A 23,473-nucleotide genomic window follows, 5' to 3' on the forward strand; every position below is an offset into this window, starting at 1 on the left:
AATGATAAAGTGGTCAATACATCAAGAAGATATAACAATTTTAAGTGTTTTTGCACCCAAAATTGGAGCACCTAAATATATAAAATAAAAAGAAACAGAACAAACTGGAGAAATAAACAGTAATACAGCAATAGTTGGGAACTTTAGTACTCCACTCACAACAACAGACAAATGATTCCAACAGAGAATCAATAAGGAAACAGTGGTTTTAGGCAACATTTCAGACCAAATGGATCTAACAAGCATATACGGAACATTCTTTTTTTTTTTAATTTATTTTTTATTGGTGTTCAATCTACTAACATACAGAATAACCCCCAGTGCCCGTCACCCATTCACTCCCACCCCCCGCCCTCCTCCCCTTCTACCACCCCTAGTTCGTTTCCCAGAGTTAGCAGTCTTTACGTTCTGTCTCCCTTTCTGATATTTCCCACACATTTCTTCTCCCTTCCCTTATATTCCCTTTCACTATTATTTATATTCCCCAAATGAATGAGAACATATAATGTTTGTCCTTCTCCGACTGACTTACTTCACTCAGCATAATACCCTCCAGTTCCATCCACGTTGAAGCAAATGGTGGATATTTGTCATTTCTAATAGCTGAGTAATATTCCATTGTATACATAAACCACATCTTCTTTATCCATTCATCTTTCTTTTTTTTTCAATTTTTTTTTTTTTTATTTATGATAGTCACAGAGAGAGAGAGAGAGGCAGAGACATAGGCAGAGGGAGAAGCAGGCTCCATGCACCGGGAGCCCGATGTGGGATTCGATCCCGGGTCTCCAGGATCGCGCCCGGGCCAAAGGCAGGCGCCAAACCGCTGCGCCACCCAGGGATCCCTCCATTCATCTTTCGTTGGACACCGAGGCTCCTTCCACAGTTTGGCTATCGTGGCCATTGCTGCTAGAAACATCGGGGTGCAGGTGTCCCGGCGTTTCACTGCATCTGTATCTTTGGGGTAAATCCCCAACACTGCAATTGCTGGGTCAAGGGCAGGTCTATTTTTAACTGTTTGAGGAACCTCCACACAGTTTTCCAGAGTGGCTGCACCAGTTCACATTCCCACCAACAGTGTATGAGGGTTCCCTTTTCTCCGCATCCTCTCCAACATTTGTGGTTTCCGGCCTTGTTAATTTTCCCCATTCTCACTGGTGTGAGGTGGTATCTCATTGTGCTTTTGATTTAGATTTCCCTGATGGCAAGTGATGCAGAGCATTTTCTCATATGCATGTTGGCCATGTCTATGTCTTCCTCTGTGAGATTTCTGTTCATGTCTTTTGCCCATTTCATGATTGGATTGTTTGTTTCTTTGGTGTTGAGTTTAATAAGTTCTTTACAAAGCTGTGGTCATCAAGACAGCGTGGTGTTAGCAGTTGGGGGAGCTGCTGTGCCCCTGCCTGGTGCAGGGCTCAGTGGGGGTTGTTTACCCCGTGAGGCCGCAGGAGGAACAGCCCCAGTGGCGGGGCCAGGTCTGGAAACCTGGATTCAGCTCCGGCAGGAACTCCGTCTGCAGGGCCTGGAGGCTCCGGGGCGGGGCCGCTGATCTGCTCAGCTCAGGGCAGGAGCGTCCTTGCTGTCCTGGGCCCTCCCGGCCTCTGCCTGTCCCGGGGGGAGGCCGGATCCTGGGCTGTGTACCGGCGCTCTGTGCTCCGGAGCCTGCGCTGTTGGATTCGCGCTCCCGGCCGCGCAACCCCCTCCGTGGAGCTGCCGCCCGAGCCCCTCCGAGCTGCTCCTGGAACCGCGCAGCCCCCTCTGCACGGAGCCTCTTCCTCTGCCCGAGCCCGGCCGAGCTGCTCCCGGGGCCGCGCAGCCCCCTCCGCGGAGCCTCCGCCCGAGCCCCTCCGAGCTGCTCCGGGTCCCGCCGGGTCCCGCCGTGCGCGCTGCAGCCCTTAGGGAGCTCGGCGCACTCTCCCCGGGCGCAGGTGTCTGTTAGTGTCCCCGGGAGCCCGAGGGCATCCCCGCCCTCCTGGGTCCTGCTCCAACTCCCTGCGAGCCCCTTTCTGCCCGGGAAGGTTGGTGCAGCTTCTGCTCCTCCGGGACGGGGCTCTCCTGTCCTGGGGACGCTCGCCCCGGCCTCAGCCCGGCTCCTCCTGGGCCCCTCCCCCTTGGATGCCTTTGTTTCTTTATTTCTTTTTCCCCGTCTTCCTACCTTGATAGAAGCGCGAACTCTTCTCACTGTTGCATTCCAGCTGGTCTCTCTTTAAATCTCAGGCCGAATTGATAGATTTTCAGGATAATTCGAAGGTTTTCTAGGTAATTTGGTGGAGACAGGTGATTTGGAGACCCTACTCTTCCGCCATCTTGCTCCTCCCCCCTACGGAACATTCTATCCGACAACTGTAGAATACACATTCTTCTCTGGTGCACATGAAATGTTTTTTTGCTATAGATCATATGTTAAGCCACAAGACAAATCTTAGCAAATTCAAGAAGATTGAAATTATACCCAGTATCTTCTCTGATCACAATGACATTAAACTAGAAATCAGCAACAAGAAGAAAACTGGAATATTCACACACACATAAAATTAAACAGCACTTCCTAAATGACCAATGGATCAAATAATGAATTAAAGGGGAAATAAAAAGTCTTGAGAAAAATGAAATGGGGAAATAAAAAATTTCTTGAGAAAAATGAAAATGGAAACACAGCATACCAGAACTTGAGGGATGCAGCTAAAGCAGTTCTAGGAGGGAAGTTTATAGCAATAAATGCTTGCATTGAAAAGCAAGATATACCTTAAATAAACAATTCAATTCTATGCCTTAAGGAATTAGAAAAACAAAACAAATATGCCCTAAAGTTAGAACAAGAAAGGGAATAATAAAGATTACAGCAGAAATACAAGAAATAGATAACAGAACAAATGATGGAAAATAAAAGCAAAATAAGAGTTGCTACTTGGAAAAGATAAAGTTCACAAATCTTTAGATTAACCAAGGAAAAAAAGGACAGGACCCAAATTAACAAAATTAAAAAGGAGACATTACAACTGATAACACAAAAATTCAAAGGAAAATAAGAAGCTACTATGAACAACTATATGGCAAACAATGAACAAACTAGAAGAAAAGAAAAAATTCTTAGATAAACTTACAAGTTTCATCTCACTTGTTTGGAAAACCTAGGATTTACTAAGCTTGAATCAGGAGGAAATAGAGTCTGAATAGACCAATTACTAATACAGAGATTGAATCAATAATAAGAAATTTCACAACTAAGTAAAGACCAGGACCTGAGGGCCTCATTGGTGAATTTTTCCAAACATTTAAAGAAGAATTAACACCAATTCTTCTCAAAGTCTTCCAAAAATCAAAGAGAGAAAGGAGTAATCCCAAACTCATCATATGAGGCCAGCATTATTTTGATGCCAAATCAGAAAACAACGCTACTAGACAACTACAGACTAAAATCTAATATCCCTGATGAATATAGATGCAAAAATTCTCAACAAATTACTAGCAATCAAAACTCAGGACATTGAAATTTTTGTTCACCATAATAAACTGATTTATCCCTGAAATGCAAGGATAGTTCAACATATGCAAATCATTCAATGTGATAGGTCATATTAATAGAATAAAGGAAAAGAATCATATGATCATCTCAATAGACAGAGAAAGCAATTGACAACATTTAACACCCTTTCATGATAAAATTCAACAAATTAGATAGAGAACTACCATATCTCAACATAATAAAGGCCATACAAGACAAGTCCACAGCCAACATTATACTTAATAGTGAAGCCCTGGAAGCTTTTTCTCTAAAATCAGGAACAAGACAAGGATGCCCACTCTTGTCACTCCTCTTCTGAAGTTCTAGCTAGAGCAATCACACAAGAAAAAGAGATAAAAAGGTATTTTCCAATTCCAATCAGAATTGAAAAGGAAGAGGGGTGCCTGGGTGGCTCAGTTGGTTGAATGCCTGCCTTTTACTCAGGTCATGATCCCAGGCTCCCATAGCAGTGGGGAGCCTGCTTCACTCCTTTTTATCTTTCCCCCTGTTCTTGCTCTGTCTCTCTCAAATAAATAAATAAAATATTTTTAAAATAATTGGAAAGGAAGAAGTAAAATTGTTCCTATGTGTAGGTGAAATGATTTTATATATTAGAAAATTCTGAAGACTCAACAAATTGTTAGATCAAATCAATGAATTCAGTAAAGTTCTAAAACACAAAATTAACACATAAAATTAGAAGCATTTCTATGCACTAAAAATGAATTCTCTGAAAAACAAATAAATTAATTCCATTTACAATAGCACCAAAAATAATAAAATACTTAGGAATTGGGCACCTGGGTGGCTTGGTTCAGCATGCAAGTCTTGGTTTTGGCTCAGGTCATGATGTCAAGGTCTTGAGATCAAGCCCCAGGTCAGGCTTTGCACTCAGTGGGGAGTTTGCTTCTCTCTCTCTCCCTCTGCCCCCACCTTGTTCATGCTCTCTCTCAAATAAATAAATAAATCTTTAAAAAATTTAACTAAGGAGGTGAAAGATCTCTACTCTGTCTATGAAACAATGATGTAAAAAATGGAAGACACAAAAGATCTCTCATGTTCATGGATTGGAAGCATTAACATTGTTAAAGTGTCAATAATAACAAAAGCCATCTAAAGATTCAATGCAATTCCTGTCAAGTTTTCATTACATAGTATCAGGTGAGCAAATACAGTTAAAAACAGTGCTGTAGACATTGGGATATAAGGTGTGAACAAAACAGATATATTTTCTTCCTTCTTGGAAAAATGAGGAAAATAAACATAAAATTACTGCATATAAAGTGGTATTATTTATGACAAAGAAGTGCAAGGTGCTTTTAGATGATATAACAGGGAATGTCTTCCAAAGCAAATGTTGCAGGCAGAAGGGATAGCATGTACAAGGGCCCTTAAGTAGAAGAGAAAGTGGTACATTCCAGGAACAGAAAATTTCAATATGACCAAGATACACAAAATAAATGGTAGATTAATATAAGAGGAGGCTTAGTATGTAAGCAGGTATTAGATCATGTAAGTTTTGTTATACCTCGTGAAGTACCTACTTAGTACTGAAGGTAGAAGACATTAAACTCTATTCTCTAAGAATTTACAGTCAGGTAGGGGGTACATGAAAACCATCTGATTATTTATAATACAAAGAAAAATACACAGTGAAAGAAGTACATATAATTTTTGTATGTATATTGATGAAAAATAATCATTCCTCCTGGCTGGGGGTTAAGGGTAAAGCAATATTTCCTGGAAGGCTTGGCATTTGGCATTTGGGGCAAACATTAATAAATGAAAACGATTTGCCAAAGGTAGAAAGTGAGGAAAAGATTTACCAGAGGAAGAAGAGTTATGAGTATAAGCATAATTATAAAGAGGGAAACAGGGAGGCTTTTTCAGGAAATGATGAGATGTATATTTAGACTAAAGTGTAATGTATTTATAATAATAACTACCTTTCATTGAGTGCCAGACATTGTTCTGAGTATTCCATGTGTATTAATTAACTTAATCCTAACAAAAATCTTAAGAGGTTGGTACTTTTATTCTAATTTTACAAATAAGAAATAAGAAAACCAAGGCCCATGGTAATTCTTCAATCTCCCACTCTTTAAGTGGGAAGATAGGATTCAAACCCAAGGATATCTAATTCCAGATCTCTTGTATGTAACTGATTATGCATCCTAACATATTAAAAAGTAAAGATAGAAAATAAGGAAGGAAGGTAGATGGAGCTAAGAAAACAGAGGAAAGCTTTTTCTGTTAGGTTAAAGAGAATTTTATTTGTTAGAGAATGGAGATCCAAAGAAATTTTGTGAATAAAAAAAAGAAATTTTGTGAATATAAGAGATTATTTATATCTATAGAGTTATGTTTTAGGAAGATGGACTTGGCCAATAGTGTAATGGAAAACCATGGATTAGAGTAGGGCTACTCACAGTGTTATCCCAGAACTGGCAGCATCAACATTGATTTGCTAATTAAAAATTCTTACCCCACCTCCAGACCTACTTAATCAGAAACTAAACAAAAGCCCAAAGTTTCTGTTTTAATAAGCTTTTCATGCGATTCAGATGCACACGAAAGTTTGTGAATTCCTAGATAGGAAAGAGGAAAGGCCAGTGGTTAAAAAAAAAAAAAGGTTGAAACAACAGTAATGATTTAAGTGAAAGATATTTAAAGTCTGGGTTAAGATAATTGCAAGGAAAAAAATGGATTTGAGATTCCTCATGGCTCTAGAATTTGGTAATTCAGTCAATTCTTGGACGTGTACAGCAGGGAGATGGAGAAATAAAATAGAAAAGTCAGGTCTTGCTAGTTTGAGAGAAGAATAATTTTGATTTTGAATACATTCTTCTTCAGTTAATTCCACCAAAAGGAATTTTTCAAACCTGATAGCTTACCACTCATACTCCCCAAGCCTAATTTAAACAAACAAACAAACAAACAAACAAATAGATTTCTGCTTGTGGCATGTGACAACTTGTTTGGAGGAAACTTTTTTTTAGCTATAAAATAGATTTTGTGCATTTCTAACAAGTACAGAATTCACGTTAAAGCTCCAATGATGAAGCTGTAGCTACTCACATAAAACCACCAAAAAGCATAGAAACAGCTCATCAATTTTAATTGTATAGCCATTAATAAAAGTGGACTCTAACTAACTTTTCCTTTCCAGCCCCAGGTACTCAGAAATTATATTAGAGGGAGGGACACATGATATTAAATATCAGAGGGACACACTTACAGCATTAATCTCAACTATTTGTAGTCTTATTGTACTAGTAAGTAAATTTTTTCTTCTCCCCATCTGGCCCTCTTTGCTCCTTGTTTCAAAGAATAATGAACGTTTTGGGAAAAAATACCCCTCATGATGCCTCCCACATACTAGGCAAGGGTTATAAATGTTGATTTGATTTAAAACAGTGTTTTTCAGCCACTTTTTTTTCAAGGCACAATGAGACCTCTGTGTAATTTAGATCCTTGTAGAATTATCTGTTGAATAAAATATAAATAACAGTAAAGAGTCCTTACCATAGGATTGAAACTTACTAAATAGAGCTATTCTAACTATAACAATAAACACTGAAATGGGAATAAAATGCTACAGGAGGTTATGAGAAGCAGATACCACCTATCAATTTTTTTCTCTCCTTTTTATATCAGTTACTGGTTTGAGTATATTTAGGACAGCTGTCATAACATTACCATTCTCTTACTGATTGAGTATGATAAACTATGTTTCTATTCCTCTTCCCCTACAGTCAGTTCACAACTAAAAGAAGAAACAGACTCTATACGACCCTTAATCATCCCCTTTTAATTTTTGTTAATTGGTATACCCAAATAGGTTTACTTTTCTTTCTCTCACACTCCAATAGCCTTCCTGCCAAAAGGTGAGAATATTCTTGTCAATAAAGGAAAGATGATATATCCATGAGCCTGGATGAGATATGGTCTAAGATGAGCTTTGCAATAATCCTACCATGTAAAGATACAGAAAAGTCCTGTGGGTTTCATTACAAAACAATATTGCTTAGGGCCCACACTTGAGTCCTACTTCTACCACTAAATACCAATAACTTTACGTGAACTTCTTTCCCTCTTTTGGCCCCAACTTTCTAATTTGAAAAAGCAGATGACTATTCAGGGTCTTTTGTGGTTCCATACAAATTTTAGTATTATTCGTTCTAGTTCTGTGAAAAATGATGTTGGTATTTTGATAGGGATTGCATTAAATCTATAGATTGCTTTGGATAGTATGCTTTGTAGTATGGACATTTTATCAATATTGGTTCTTCCAATCTATGAGCATGGAATATCTTTCCATTTGTGTCATCTTCAATTTCTATCATCAATCCTTTAGTTTTTGGAGTACAGGATTCCCATCTTTTTAAGCTTATTCCTAGGTTTTACAACATAGATGGACCCAGAGGGTATAATGCTAAGTGAAATAAGCCAGAGAAAAACAAATACCATATGATTTCATTCATGTATGTGGAATTTAAGAAACAAAACAAGAAAAATGAGACAAACTATAGACTCTTTTTAAAACTTCAATTCTATTTTATTTTACTTTTTACCATAGACTTAAATACAAACAACAAACTAGTGGTTGCCAAAGGGAAGGTGGGTGGGGGGAGGGATGAAGTCAGATAAAAGAGATTAAGATACACTTATCATGATGAACACTGAGTAATATATAGAATTATACTGGTACGGCTAAAGCTAATATAGCACCATATATTAATTATAATTCAATAAAAATAAAATATGGAAAAAGTAAAAATCAAACTAAAAGCACATGACTGACCTAGACAATCTCTAAAGTCCCTTGCTGCTCTAAAGATGTATTATGAAAAACCCATTTTTAGTAGTCAATTACATTCATTCAAATAAGCTGGTAACTATACATTAATTATATTGCCTTAGAAAGCAGAGTATGTGGAGGCTGTGTAGTAGAGTAGTTAAAATGTGACTTTGAAATCACACTACTGCATTCAGGCTTGGTTCATTATATATTAGCTGGGTAAACTTGAACAAATTATCAAACCTCTCGCAGCCCTTGTTTCTTTATATATTTAATTGAGACACTGATTAAATCTGTCAGAAAGGATTCTTGTTAAAATTAAAATAATGCTTAGTGATTCTCAATGCATATTAGATATCATTGTTATTAAAAAACTGTAATTTTTTAAAAAACTTAATGTAATTTTCTAAAAAGTTAAAATTCCAGTTTTATCATTTACTACTACCTAAATTAAACTCTGTGTTTACATTTCCCCAAAATTGAAGGCGCTAAAAATTAGTACCTGCTTTATATACATTATTAATATTCCCCCTAAAGCTGGTTCTCTTTCTATTTATGAATATATGGAGGATTATACTTCCCCATATGCTTTATTTTAGACATGATTATATGTGTAGCTCTGGCCAATGAAATGGGAGCAAATATGGCAGCTTTTTCCAAATGTAACTTTGCCTAACTAGACTGATGCATCCACCTAACATAGTGGTTCTCTGCAGATTAAAAAAAAGAAAAGGTATATAAATTACTTAGCACAGTATCTAACTGTAATGAATACTTATAATTCTTTGTAGTTTCCATGCATCTTGAACATCTGCTTATGTTTTGGTAATTGTTCACTTTATGAGGCATATCCAACCTCCCACTTTTGAAGCTGACAATATCAACTATTACCTTTACCAACTTCCCTTGAAAGTAAAGCATGAGGATATTATGACTCTACCAGTCAAAATCACATACTTTGAGTGGAAGTTAGAAATGTGAGGACACTGGGGCCATTTAGAAGTAATTTTGGTGCTGGGTGATGGCAGTAGAAGCAATTATGTCCAATTACTGGAGTCACTGGCGGTATCGGTTTTAGTGGTAGTTTCCAGTATCTTATCAATACACTCTGTGAAACTTTCAAGTTTGGTTCTCTGAACTCATTAGACTGAGAGTGTATGAACTAGTCTTCGATGCTTAATTTAGTCTTTTTTGCAACCAAAAACCCTAATACATATACTAAGTCTTCAATATAAATTATCTACTATTATTTCTTGCAATTTATCTATTATTATTTCCTGCTGCTATCCTCTATTAGATAAAGACAGACACTTTGCTTTGTCTTTTTCTCCACAGAACCTAGCACAGTGCCAGTGATAGGGTTAGTAGTCAAAAAATAGATATAAAGTTTAATAAATCAAAGCACAAATGCTTTCTGGGAATTCAATAGACCTTTCTTTACCTCCACCTCAATTCTAAAGCTGTCAGCCTTTTATGATAATCTTTTCCTCCTTCTACAATAATTTTTCACAATGGAGCATTAACCATCAGGACTGATTTGAAAATGTGCTATTTATCTATATTCTGTGTGAATATTTTCTTTTGCATTACAGCATAATTTTAGGGAATCCTTTTTCATGTTGGGAGAACAGTAATGAAATTAAAATGCAGTTATAAGAACAAACTTTTGATTCTGATCATCACAAACCAATTTTTAGTTTTAATCTATTCATCTTGATTTGATTTTGTTTGGTGAAATCGCTTTGCTACATCACCCATATAGCCTTTCTACTGAATATCTAATTCCCAAGCAACCATTTCCTGACAGTCCTTGAAAGCTTTTGTTTTTGTTTTTGTATATATGACCTTGCACTAATCTCCCCAAAACTATGCACTTGCAAATGCAGGGTAGTTAGCATAATAACTTATATAAAGCGGACACTTGATATAGGCTTGTTGAAAGACCTTTGCCATTTTGACCCCACTATACTCACTTATGTTGTATGTCCAGATATGCATACTCTGAAAATGCTCAGCTCTGCTGGTGGAATAATCAGCTGGGGAACTCTTCTTTTCTCCATTCTCATTTGGTAATATCTGTGTTCAGCTGGAAGCTTATGGGTAGTGTCCTGAATTTGATAAAAAAATATAAATGTATGCAACATTGATTTGGCCTACAATATTAGTCAGAAAAAAATAAATGCACTTGCATACAGATATATCTATCATATGCAAAAAATAGTAACTAGTATAAACCTTTGAATGTATGTGTAGCTATTTCTTCATGTAAAAACAAATACAAAAACTGATGGATACTCTTTCTACAGCAATATAATATAAACAATATAAGGCAAACATATATGATAAGGCCAGGTATAACTTGACAAAAAAAGCATAAAATCTTATAATATGCATGACACTTTTTTAAAATTTAAATTCAATTTGCCAACATACAGTATAACACCCAATGTTCATCACATCACTTGCTCTCCTTAGTGTATGATCTTTCATCTAGTAATTCTTAGAGATTTATACTAAGGTATATTTATATTAGTATATTTATACTTAGTATATTTATACTGAGAGATGTATGCAAAAATTAATACATAATGATTTTCATTATATTATTTATAATAGTGAAAATTAGAAATAATCAAAATATCCAACAATGGAAAATTGTTCTATTTATAATAACTCTATATAGAGGTAAAGAATATACTACCTTTAAAAACCATATTGTTACTAAATATTTGTTGGCATGGGAAAATACAATCCAGTGCTAAATTAAAAATTTAGGGGTCAAAAAACATGTACAGTATGATACCACTTTAGAATATATACAGAAATATAATTATAAATGTAATTAAATATATAGATATATATGCAGAAATGTTAACAATAATTATTTCTTGGTGTTAATATTACATATAATATCAATATTACATATAATGTACTTTTTAATGTTTTAAAAATTTTCTGCATTTGACCCATATTTACTTTTATAATTGGAAAAAAATTTTTTAAAAAGATCAGTTATGGTAATATCATAAAAGAGTTTGCTGTTAATAGCAATTCTTTTTTTTTTTTAAGATTTTAGGGATGCCTGGGTGGCTGGCTCAGTGGTTGAGCTTCTGCCTTGGGTTCAGGTTGTGATCCCAGGGTCCAGGGATCCAGCCCAGCATTGGGTTCCCCGCAGGGAGCCTGCTTCTCCCTCTGCCTATGTCTCTACCTCTTTTTCTGTTTCTCATAAATAAATATATTAATTAATTAATTCTAGGGAGCTGAATTTGTTTTCCTCTCAATAGATTGGAAGTACTTTGAGGTTAGAGGAAACTTGTTTATTGTTTTTCAACAACCCCTTTTCACATGTTCCTTCCTTCCTTACATACAAGCACACAATGCCAGTATAGTGCTTAGTATACTGACAGTATTTGATACAAAATAGTTGAGCTTATTTATACAAGGTATCTAATGCAGGATCTCTGTTCTGGGAATAACAATTGCTAGTTGGCTGGATCAACAAGGGCGGTATCAGTTTGTCTAAAATAGTTTATTGGGTTGGGCAAAAGTTGCTATTTTAGCAATCAGATCAGTATAGTTTAGAAGAGCTGCTCTGCTAAACTAGAGAGGAGGGGGACAGCTGGGACTTCATGGTTTAAGGTCAGTTAGGGAGGGAAAATGATTACAGTGAAAATACAAAGGAGGCAGGGCAAATGTGTAATTAAGAAGGAGCTATGTCTTGGGAAGTATCCATCTATGAACTGGTTTCATAAGTATGATTTCAGATGGAGTTTTCTAATGCCCAGGATACATTATTTTCTTTTTCTAAGTGAACCACTATCTTTGCAACACTTTCATACTCCAGTAAAAAGTACTCTATCAGGTCAAGACAAAGTAAAGTAAAAATCATGCAATAATTGCCTCAATTTACAAATATAAGTTATTGATCTTATTTGGAGGTTTTGCCATGTGTATGTATGTATGAATGTGTGTGAGAGAGAGAAACAGACAGACAGAGACAGGTAGAACTACTTTTTTCACCCAAGCAAGTCTGTCCATTGTATATGTAGATAGATCCATCCTTACTTGGTCATGGGGTGATCAGTCATTGTGAGGGTGCATATAGGAAAGAAAACCAGTAATTTGGCCTAAGTCTTGGAGTAAAATATACCTGGTGCCAAAAGGTGAACACTATTTAATAAGTTGGACTTAGATTTGGGAGGCCATAAGTCCATAAAGTATCTGTGACCGTCTTTGTTAGAACTTGATGACTTTCTTATGCGTTAAGGAAACCCTCTCCTTGCCAGAAATTACAATTATAATTTTACTTGTATGTCCCATGAGAGGAGGGGAATGCTCCCTCCTCCACTCTCTAAGCATTGCTTCTTCTTTTAGCACAGGAAAGGCTGGCAACAAGCTATACTACAACAACAGTTGCCATTTTTCTTCGGGTAAATTTAGTTGGATTCACAATATTTCAATTTTTGCCTATGATCTTAGTCCTCATAAATTTATCCTTGACCATCTAAATATGGGGAAAATGTTTACACCCAAAACTTTCTAGTGTGATGTTACATGCACAAAACTATAAAATCCAGCATCTTTTTCTTCCATTTTTTTAAACTTAAGTCTCTGAAATTCCAATATGGCATTGAAAGTGCTATCTAATTGAGGAATGGGAAGTTTATTAGGTTAAAATTAGAAACGTGGAGCCAAAGGACTTTTTATTTTATGTCTAAGTTTTTCACAGGAAGACTAGTACACTTTGATCAACATTAGCAAATATGACACTACTTGAGTAAGCTTATGAGATAGGACCTACTGATAAGGAGTTAATTGGACACTTAGGTAGTTAGGGCCAGGATCCCCAGCAAGAAAACAAGAAGCCGGGACAGCTAAGATGAAACTGCACTATCATCCTGTTTCACAAGACCACAATAGCATCCTGTCTAGCAGTCTCCGCAGAAGTGACTTTTGCAAAATATCCTGAAACAAAACAACCATAAAACATTGGTCACTATTACAAGTTGAGGCAGTTAGTCTTCAGATGTCAGCCCCAAGGACAGTCCAGATGTGAACAGTAACCGGGTGGATAGATGGGTGATAGATAGAAGCCCTTATTGGCACAATGTAGCAGCCAATCCTCAGGGGGCCCACAGTCGATATGCTAAAGGTAGTTCTGCAAAAGAGCTTATAGAAACCCCTAGATTTGAACGCATAAATGACATCCCTCTTAGGTCCCCTCCCTCTATGTGAGTTTTATACTTTCACTCAATAAACTTTGCTTTGCTACCTATCATTCTCTTGCTGGTCTACCTCTTCATTCTTCCAAGCAGCCGGACCAAGAACCATGGGCACTAAGGGGACAAAAAAAATCCTGTGACACTACTAGGTTAACAGACGAAGTTTTGTTTTGTTTTGTTTTGTTTTGTTTTGTTTCAACAGCAGAGATGATGATAATCAAAACGGTTGGCCAAAGGCAAAATCAGGCAATAATGTCAGGAAGCTACATGGTGTAGCAGAAAAAACTAAGACTAGGAGGCAGAGCTCTAGGTTCTGCTTCAGACTCTGACCCTGACCTATTGGAAATGCAGATCTAGTTGCTAAACTTCTCTGGGATTCAAATTCCTCATTGATAAAGTCAGATAGTAAAACTAGATAATTACCATAGTCCCCTTTAGCTCCAGCATGTAACAATGATCTAAACCCAGTGAAGATGGGATCCCTGGGTGGCGCAGCGGTTTAACGCCTGCCTTTGGCCCAGGGCGCGATCCTGGAGACCCGGGATCGAATCCCACGTCGGGCTTCTGGTGCATGGAGCCTGCTTCTCCCTCTGCCTATGTCTCTGCCTCTCTCTCTCTCTCTCTCTCTCTCTCTCTGTGTGACTATCATAAATAAATAAAAATTAAAAAAAAAAAACCCAGTGAAGATTTTCTCCATTCAGATTACTATGCCCTGAATCTATGAGATAATGCTCCCTAAAAGCTCTGTTCTTAGGGTCTCATAACTCAAAAACAAAGTGTATAAAGGCTATTTTGTTCTTTGGCATTTAAAAAGAATGCATTTCTTGTTACACAAAATTTACAATGTATAGAGTAAATGCTTAAAGAGTCGATCGTTAAACATAGTAAATCAGGTTACCAAATGTCTGAAAGAGACCATTATCTTAATACAGAAAGCACTGTCCTCTAGTCAAAGAGCAAAACACCATGTTTATTAATACAAAAATCTGGAGAATAGAGGTCTTATAACCATCAATTATTTAAATTTTATTTACTATTTTTAACCCTTATTCAATACAATTTTACAGCTATCACTAGTTTTCTAGGAGCTCACCATAATATATCTGTATTACTCTGCCAGCCTTATAGCTAATCCCCTTTATTCTAGTCTTTCTCTTTAACCTGCATAACACTACCAAGCAATCTTACCAAGGTTTAGTTTGTATAATTCTATCCATCCCTGGTCAAGCAAATTTATTGATTGACCTATGTCAAATAAAAACATCTCAGCTTGATAAACAAGACCTTTCATTAATATGTTACCCTTTATTCCTTCAACATAATCAGGTTCCTCCCTAAAAATCTCTCTACTCTGGGCAGATTTGTTTCATTAATTCCCTGACCATATTTTATTTACTCTTATCTCCATGTTTTTCTTAACAGAGTCTGTGCTACATTTTTGGAATGTTTTCTCAGCTAATCTATTGGCTTCCCATTCTTCAAAACCTAACTTGATTTTTTACCTTAAAATCCACACCCTGGTTACAACACTGATTTCTGTTAGCAGGGATTCACTCTAGCTATACATTTAGTTAATTTTTCTTAACTAATGTAGTTTTTTTCTTAAGTATGCATATTCACTGAAGAAACTGTAGAAAATGCAGATATACAAAGAGAATAAGATGTAAAACTACCCCCACGCCCTAGAATGGAAATTCTCTAACTATAGTGTGCAGAAGAATCACCTGTGCTGCTTGTTTAAACTTGGGAGCTCCTGGCCTCATTCTGAAATTTTATTCAATAAGTTTATGATGGAGGGAATCCCTGGGTGGCACAGTGGTTTAGTGCCTGCCTTTGGCCCAGGGCGCAATCCTGGAGACCCAGGATCGAATCCCACGTCGGCCTCCCTGCATGGAGCCTGCTTCTCCCTCTGCCTATGTCTCTGCCTCTCTCTGTGTGTGTGACTATCATGAATAAATAAATAAAATCTTAAAAAAATAAGTTTATGATGGAACCTGAGAATCTCAATTTTTCAAGTGCCTAGGTGGTTCCAATATAAGCAATCTCCAGACCACAATTAAGAAAAATATCTTGAGTAGGTCAGATATGTCTATACTTCATCAGAGAACCTATCCTTGTTTTAAGGTCCATGAAAGAAAAAAATCATATCTTTCTTGTTCAAAATTCTATCCTACAGGGCTTGGCAGGTACTGAGTGCTTGATAAATATTTCTTGAAGAAATGGTGAATTGTTTTTCTACTTAGCTTCTTTATTTTATTTTTTCAAATAGTAACTCATACTTGTGGAGATATATTTTAAAAATAGGCTGCAAAGATAAATAAAAGTGAAACGTTATCCTCTGCTTCACAATATCTACTTCCCTCCAATGCTTCTGAAGTGCTTAGTGGAAGCCTGGTTCATATCCTAGCTCAAATTATCTTTACTATGTGAATTTGTTAAATTATGGAATAATCTGTGGCTCCTGGGTGTCTCAGTCCATTAGCCGTCTGTCTTTGGCTCCGGTCATGTCTCAGGGTCTGGGATTGAGTCTCATGTTGGGCTCCCTGCTTAGTGGAGAGTCTGCTTCAAATAACGGAATTATTACCAGAAATAGAAACTATTTCTATTATATGTTCACTTAGATCCTAGAAAGTTAGAGCTAGTAGGGTATTCAAAGAACCTAAGTTTGACACCTTCATTTTTATTTTTAGTTTTTATTTTAATTCCAGTTAGTTAACATATAGTGTTTTATTAGTTTCAGGTCTAAAATATAGGGATTCAACAATTCCATACATCACCCAGTGCTCATCACAAGTGCACTCTTTAATTACCATTGCCAATTTAATCTATTCCCCCATCCCCCTGCCCTATGGTAACCTCAGTTTGTTCTCTATAATTAAGAAATTGTTTCGGGGTGCCTGGGTGGTGCAGTGGGTTAAGCATCCAACTCTTTGGTTTCAGTTCAGGTCATGATTTCTGGGTTGTGAGATGGAGCCCTGAGTTACACTCCACACTCAGTGCGGAGTCAGCTTGGGGCTCTCTCCCCTCCCTCTGCCACTACCCTCAGTTTCTCCCTCTCTCTGTCAAATAAATAAATAAGTCTGTAAAAAATGAACTTTCTTTTGTTTTATTTTTTGTTTTGTTTTTGTTTTTTGTTTCTTTGCTGGTTTCTTTCAGGCTTGTATTTAAATTCCAGCTAGTTAACATTAGTGCAATATTAGTTTCAGGAGTAGAATTTAGTGATCCGTCACTTACATATAACACTCAGTGCTCATCATCACAACAAGTGTCCTCTTTAATATCCATCACCCATTTAACCTATGCCCCGACGCATGTCCCCTCCACCAACCCTCAGTTCTCTATGGATAAGAGTCTATTTTATGGTTTGTCTCTTTTTTCCCCATATTCATCTCTTTTGTTTTTTAAATTCCACATAAGTGAAATCATATGGTATTTGTAAGAGACAGTTTCTTGATTTGTCTCTCTCTCTCTTTTTACCCTTGCTTATTTGTATTGTTTCTTAAATTCCACATATAAGTGAAATCATATAGTATTTCTTTTTCTCTGACTTATTTGCTCAACATCATACTGTCTAGCTCCACCCATGTCATTGAAACTGGCAAAATTTCATTCTTTTTATGGCTGATATATATATATATATATTTCATATATATATATATATATATGAAATGAAATGAATGAAATTCTTTATATATATAAATTATATATAAATATATATATTTATTTATTTATAAATAAATTTATATATATATCTTATATATAAGAAGATATATATATATATATATCTTCTTTATGCAGTCATCAGTTGATGGACACATGGGCTGCTTCCATATCTTGGCTATTGTAAATAATCCAGCTATAAACATAGGGGTGCAAGTATCACTTTCAGTTAATGTTCTTGTATTCTTTGGGTTATATGCCTAGTAGTGTGATTATTACAACACAGGGAAGTCCTATTTTAAATTTGTTGAGCAACCACCACACTGCTTTCTAGAGTGGCTGCACCAGTTTGCATTCCCACCAACAGTGTAAGAGGGTTTCCCTTTATCCATAGCCTCACCAACACCTGTTGTTTCTTGTGTTGTTGATTTTAGCCATTCTGACAGGTATGGGGTGGTATCTCACTATAGTTTTAATTCTGATGGCAAGTGATGATGAACATTTTTCCAGGGTTCTGTTAGCCCTCTGGATGTCTTCAGACAAATGTCTGTTCATGTCTTCTCCCCATTTTTAATTGGATTATTTATTTTTTGGGTTATGAGTTTTACAAGTTCATAACATGTTTTGGATACTAACCCTTTATCAGATATGTCATTTGCAAATATCTTCTTTCATTCTTTAGGTCGACTTTTAGTTTTATTGATTGTTTACTTCAATGTGCAGAAAATTTTTATTTTGATATAGCCAGAATATTTTTGTTTTTGGTATAATCACAAATTTTATCAACTCCTTGATTTCTTTTTCTTTGCTTCATTATTGATGTATGGAAATGCAACAGGTTTCTGTAAGTTGACTTTATATCCTACATCTTTGCTGAATTCATGTATCACTTCCAGCAATTTTTTTACTGGAGTCTTTTGGGTTTTCTACATAGAGTATCATGTCACCTGCAAATAGTTAAAGTTTGACTTCTTCCTTGCAAATTTGGATGCCTTTTATTTCATTTTGTTGTCTGATTGCTGAGGCTAAGAATTCCAGTACTTTGTTAAATAGTAATGGTGAGAGTAAACATACTTATCTTGTTACTGATCATAGGGGAAAGGATCTTGGTTTTTTTTTCCATCGAGGGTGATATTGGTTGTGGGTCTTTCATATATGACCTTTATTATGTTGAAGTATGTTCCCTCTATCCCTACCTTGCTGAGGGTTTTTACCAAGAGTGGATGCTATATTTTGTCAAATGCTTTTTCTGAATCTATTGAGAAGACCATATAGTTCTTATCCTTTCTTTTTTTGTGTATATTTTTATTGGAGTTCGATTTGCCAACATATAGTATTCTTTTATTAATGTAGTGCTTCACATTAATTTGATTTGCAAATATTTAACCCACCTTGAAGCCAAGAAATAAATCACACTTGGTCATGGTGAATAATCATTTTTATTTACTGTTGGATCCTATTGGCTACTGCTATCTTGGTGAGAATTTTGGCATCCATGTTCATCAGGGATATTGGCCTATAATTCTCCTTTGAAGTGGGCTCTTTGTCTGGCTTTGGAATCAAGGTAATACTAGCTTCATAGAATGAGTTCAGAAGTTTTTCTTCCATTTCTATTTTTGGGACAGTTTGAGAAAAATAATTATTAACTTTTCTTTAAATTTCTGGTAGAATTCCCCTGCAAAGCCATCTAGCCCCGGACTTTTGTTAGTTGGGAGATTTTGATTACTGATTCAATTTCGTTTCTGGTTATCGGTCTGTTCAAAGTTTCTATTTCTTCATGTTTCAATTTTGGTAGTTTGTATGTTTCTAGGAATTTATTCATTTCTTCCAGATTAACCAGTTTGTTGGCATATAATTTTTTATAATGTTCTCTTATAATTGTGTTTCTGTGATATTGATTGTATTGTCTTCCCTTTCATTCATGAATTAATTTGTGTTCTTTCTCTTTTCTTTCTTTTTTTTTAATAATTTTTATTTATTTATGATAGTCACAGAGAGAGAGAGAGAGGCAGAGACACAGGCAGAGGGAGAAGCAGGCTCCATGCACCGGGAGCCCAACGTGGGATTCGATCCCGGGTCTCCAGGATCGCGCCCTGGGCCAAAGGCAGGCGCCAAACCGCTGCGCCACCCAGGGATCCCTCTCTTTTCTTTTTGATAAGACCAAGAGTTTATCAATTTTATTAGTACTTTCAAAACACCAGGTCTTAGTTTCACTGATCTGTTCTAGTGCTTTTTGTGTTTGTTTCTATATAGTTCATTTCTATTCTAATCTTTATCAATTCCCTACTTCTACTGGCTTTATGATTTATTTGCTATTCCTTTTCTAGCTCCTTTCGGTGTAAGTTTATATTGTGTATTTGAGACTTTTCTTGTTTTTTGAAGAAGGCCTGTATTGTGATTTACTTCCTCTTAGGATGGCCTTTGCTGCATCCCAAAGGTTTTGGACTGTCATATTTTCATTTTCATTTGCTTCCATGTATTTTTAATTTTCTTCTTTAACTTCCTGATTAATCCACTGATTCTTTAGTAAGATGCTATTTAATCTTCATGTATTTATAGTCTTTCCAAATTTTTTCTTCTGGTTGACTTCAAGTTTCAAAGCATAGTGGTCTGAAAATATGCATGGTATGATCTTGATATTTTGTACTGGTTGAAACTTGATTTGTGACCCAGTAGGTAATCTATTCTGGAGAATGTTTCCTGTGCACTTGAAAAGAATATGTATTCTGCTGCTTTAGGATGAAATGTTCTTAATATATATGTTAAGTCCATCTTGTCAGGTGTGTCATTAATAACATTGTTTCATTAATAGCATTGTTTCCTTGTTGATTTTCCAATCCAAGTGGGGTGTTAATGTCCTCTACTCTAATTGTATTATCAATGAACATTTTTGTGTTTTTTATTATTATTTTATATACTTGGGTGCTTCTAGGTTGGGGACATAAATGTTTACAATTGTTAGATCTTCTTCATTGATAGCCCCTTAATTATGATGTAATGCCCTTCTTCATCTTTTGTTACAACCTTTGGTTTAAAATATAGTTTTTCTAAAAAAATAATATATAGTTTTTCTAATATAAGCATGGCTACTCTGGCTTTTTGTCAGCATACATTAGCATGATAAATGGTTCTCCACCCCTCACTATTAATCTTTTCAGGCCTAAAATGAACTCTTAGAGGAAACATATAAATGGATCTTATTTTTTGTCCATTCTAATACATATATTTTTTGATAGGAGCATTTAGGCCATTAACATTCTGAGTGATTATTGAAAGATATAAATTTAGTTCAATTTTGTTACTTGTAAAGTTGGTGTTTCTGGTGATGTTTTCTGTTCCTTTCTAGTCTTTATTGCTTTTGATCTTTTATATTCCCACTCAAAGATTCCTCCTTAGTATTTCTTACAGGGCTGGTTTAGTGTACACAAACTCCTTTAGTTTCTGTTGCCTTGGAATCTCTTTCTCTCACCTTCTGTTTTTTTTAATTTAATTTTTTTAAAGGTTTATTAATTTATTTATTTTAGAGAGATTAGAGGGAAGGGACAAAGGGAGAAGTAGAGAGAGTCTTTTTTTTAATAAAATAATTTTTATTGGTGTTCAATTTACCAACATACAGAATAACACCCAGTAGAGAGAGTCTTAAGCAGACCCCCCCAATGAGTACAGAGACTGCCACAGGGCTCAATCTCATGACCCTAAGATTACAACCTGAGCCAAAAGTAAGTGTCAGACATTTAATTGACTGTGCCATCCAAGCACTACATTTCTCCTTCTATTCTGAATGACAGCCTTCCTGAATAAAATATTCTAGGCTGCATATTTTTCACATTCAGCATCCTGCCATTCACTTCTGGCCTGTCAAGTTTCTGTAAACAGAAATGCTGCAAGCCTGATCAGTCTTTCCTTCTAGGTTAAAAACTTCATTTCACTTGCTGCTTTCAGGCTTCTTTCTTTGTCGTATTTTGTGAATTTGACTGTGGTATGCTTTGGCGATGGCGAATTTTTGTTGAATTTAACAGGAGTTCTCTCTGCTTCTTGAATTTTGATGCCTGTGTCTTTCCCCAAATTAGGGAAATATCAGGTATGTTTTGCTCAAATAAACCTTTTGCCCCTTTTTCTCTCTCTTCATCTTCTGGGAATCCTATGATACAAATGTTATTTTGTTTTAATAATTAGCTGAGTTCTCTGTGTCTACTTTGTGATCCATTATGTCTGTTTTTTTCTCTATAGGTTTGCCTATTCTGGACATTTCCTATAATGGTAACATGCATTATGTGGTCTTCTATGACTGTCTTTTTCACTTAGCATGGTATTTCTGAGGTTCATTCATGGTGTATCATGTATCAGTACTTCATTTCTTTATATTACCCACAAAATCTCCTTTATTAAAAAACCCTTCCTTCAAGCACAAATTAGTTCTGAATTTGGGCTGACCTCTCCAGTGAGTTCAACCCTGACTGGAGCCTGTTTCCTGGTGAACCAGCTTCAACATGTGACAAGGGCATCATCAGGGCAGGAATCCTATCCAGTATCTAGTCAAGGAGAGACAGATCTTGGGGGTTTTTCCTGGCCGTGGTCCATAGCAATCCCAGAATTCCTTGGAGAAACAATATGTGTCTCTGTGGATGGCAGGCAGGGACTGATGTCTGGATCCAAAGTGACTAAAGCTGATTCTGGCAGGTCCTTGCTCTGTTTTGCTTTTGTTCTTGGACTGAGTTTAGATTTTTAGATGAAAAGACTTCACTAAAAGCTGCTTCTCCTCCTGCAAACCATTTGAAAATCCAGAAGTTTCTGTTACCAAAAAGCTTGATTTTGTTGCCACCTGCTGTTTTTCAACCAGAAACAGCTTTGGAAAAGATGAAGCCTTCTTCTGAACATGGCAAGAGTTCCAGTCCTCACAAGGTTTTTCTGAGGCTATGCTTATAAATGTAGGTCTCTTCTTTATGTCCATATATTGTTTTCTACCTAAAGGTCTAGTCCCTTGAGAATGCATCATTAGATGGTGCTTCTAAAATTTTGTAAATAATAGAAGTTCATACAAGTTTTTTTTTAATTTTTAAAAATTTAAATTCAATTTGCCAATATGTAGTCTAACATGCAGTGCTCATCATATCATGTGCCATCCTTAATGCCCATCACCCAGTTACCCCATGCCCCCAAACACCTCCCCTTCAGCAACCCTCTGTTTATTTCCCAGAGTCAAGAGTCTCTCATACTTTGTCTTCCTCTCTAATTTTTCTCCATTCAATTTCCCATGCTTCCCTCATGGTCCCTTTCACTATTTCTTACATTCCACATATGAGTGAAGCCATATGATAATTGTCTGTCTCTGATTAACTAATTTCACTTAGCATAATACCATCCAATTCCATCCATGTTGATGTAAACGATAGTTATTCATCCTTTCTGATGGCTGAGTAATATTCCATTGTATACATATACCACACCTATATCCATTCATCTGTCAAAGGATATCATGGCTCCTTCCACAGTTTGTCTATTGTGGACATTGCTGCTATGAATATTGAAGTGCAGGTGTCCCAGCATTTCATTGCATCTGCATCTTTGGGGTAATTATCCAGTAGTGCAATTCCTGGGTCATAGGGTAGCTCTATTTTTGACTTCTTGAGGAACCGCTACTCTATTTTCCAGAGTGGCTGTACCAGCTTGTATTTGCACCAACAGTGTAAGACAGTTCCCCTTTTTCCACATCCTCACCAACATTTATTGTTTCCTACCTTGTTAATTTTAGCCATTCTTAGCAGTGTAAAGTGTTCATTGAGGTTTTGATTTGTATTTCCCTGATGACAAGTGATGTGGAGCATATTTTCATGTGCCTGTTAGCTATGTGTAGGTCTTCTTTGGAAAAAAAATAGTCTTTTCATGTCTTCTGCCCATTTCTTGACTGGATTGTTTGTTTTTGGGTGTTGAGTTTTTTTTATTTTTTTTTAAATTTTTATTTATTTATGATAGTCACAGAGAGAGAGAGAGAGGCAGAGAAACAGGCAGAGGGAGAAACAGGCTCCATGCACTGGGAGCCCGATGTGGGATTCGATCCCGGGTCTCCAGGATCGCGCCCTGGGCCAAAGGCAGGCGCCAAACCGCTGCGCCACCCAGGGATCCCATGGGTGTTGAGTTTGATAAGTTCTTTATAGATCTTGGATGCTAGCCCATTATCCAATATGCCATTTGCAAATATCTTCTCCCGTTCCATAGGTTGTCTTTTAGTTTAGTTGACTGGTTCCTTTCCTGTACAAATTTTATCTTGATAAATCCCAATAGTTC

Source organism: Canis aureus, chromosome X, assembly GCF_053574225.1.
Source record: "Canis aureus isolate CA01 chromosome X, VMU_Caureus_v.1.0, whole genome shotgun sequence".
NCBI lineage: Eukaryota > Metazoa > Chordata > Mammalia > Carnivora > Canidae > Canis > Canis aureus.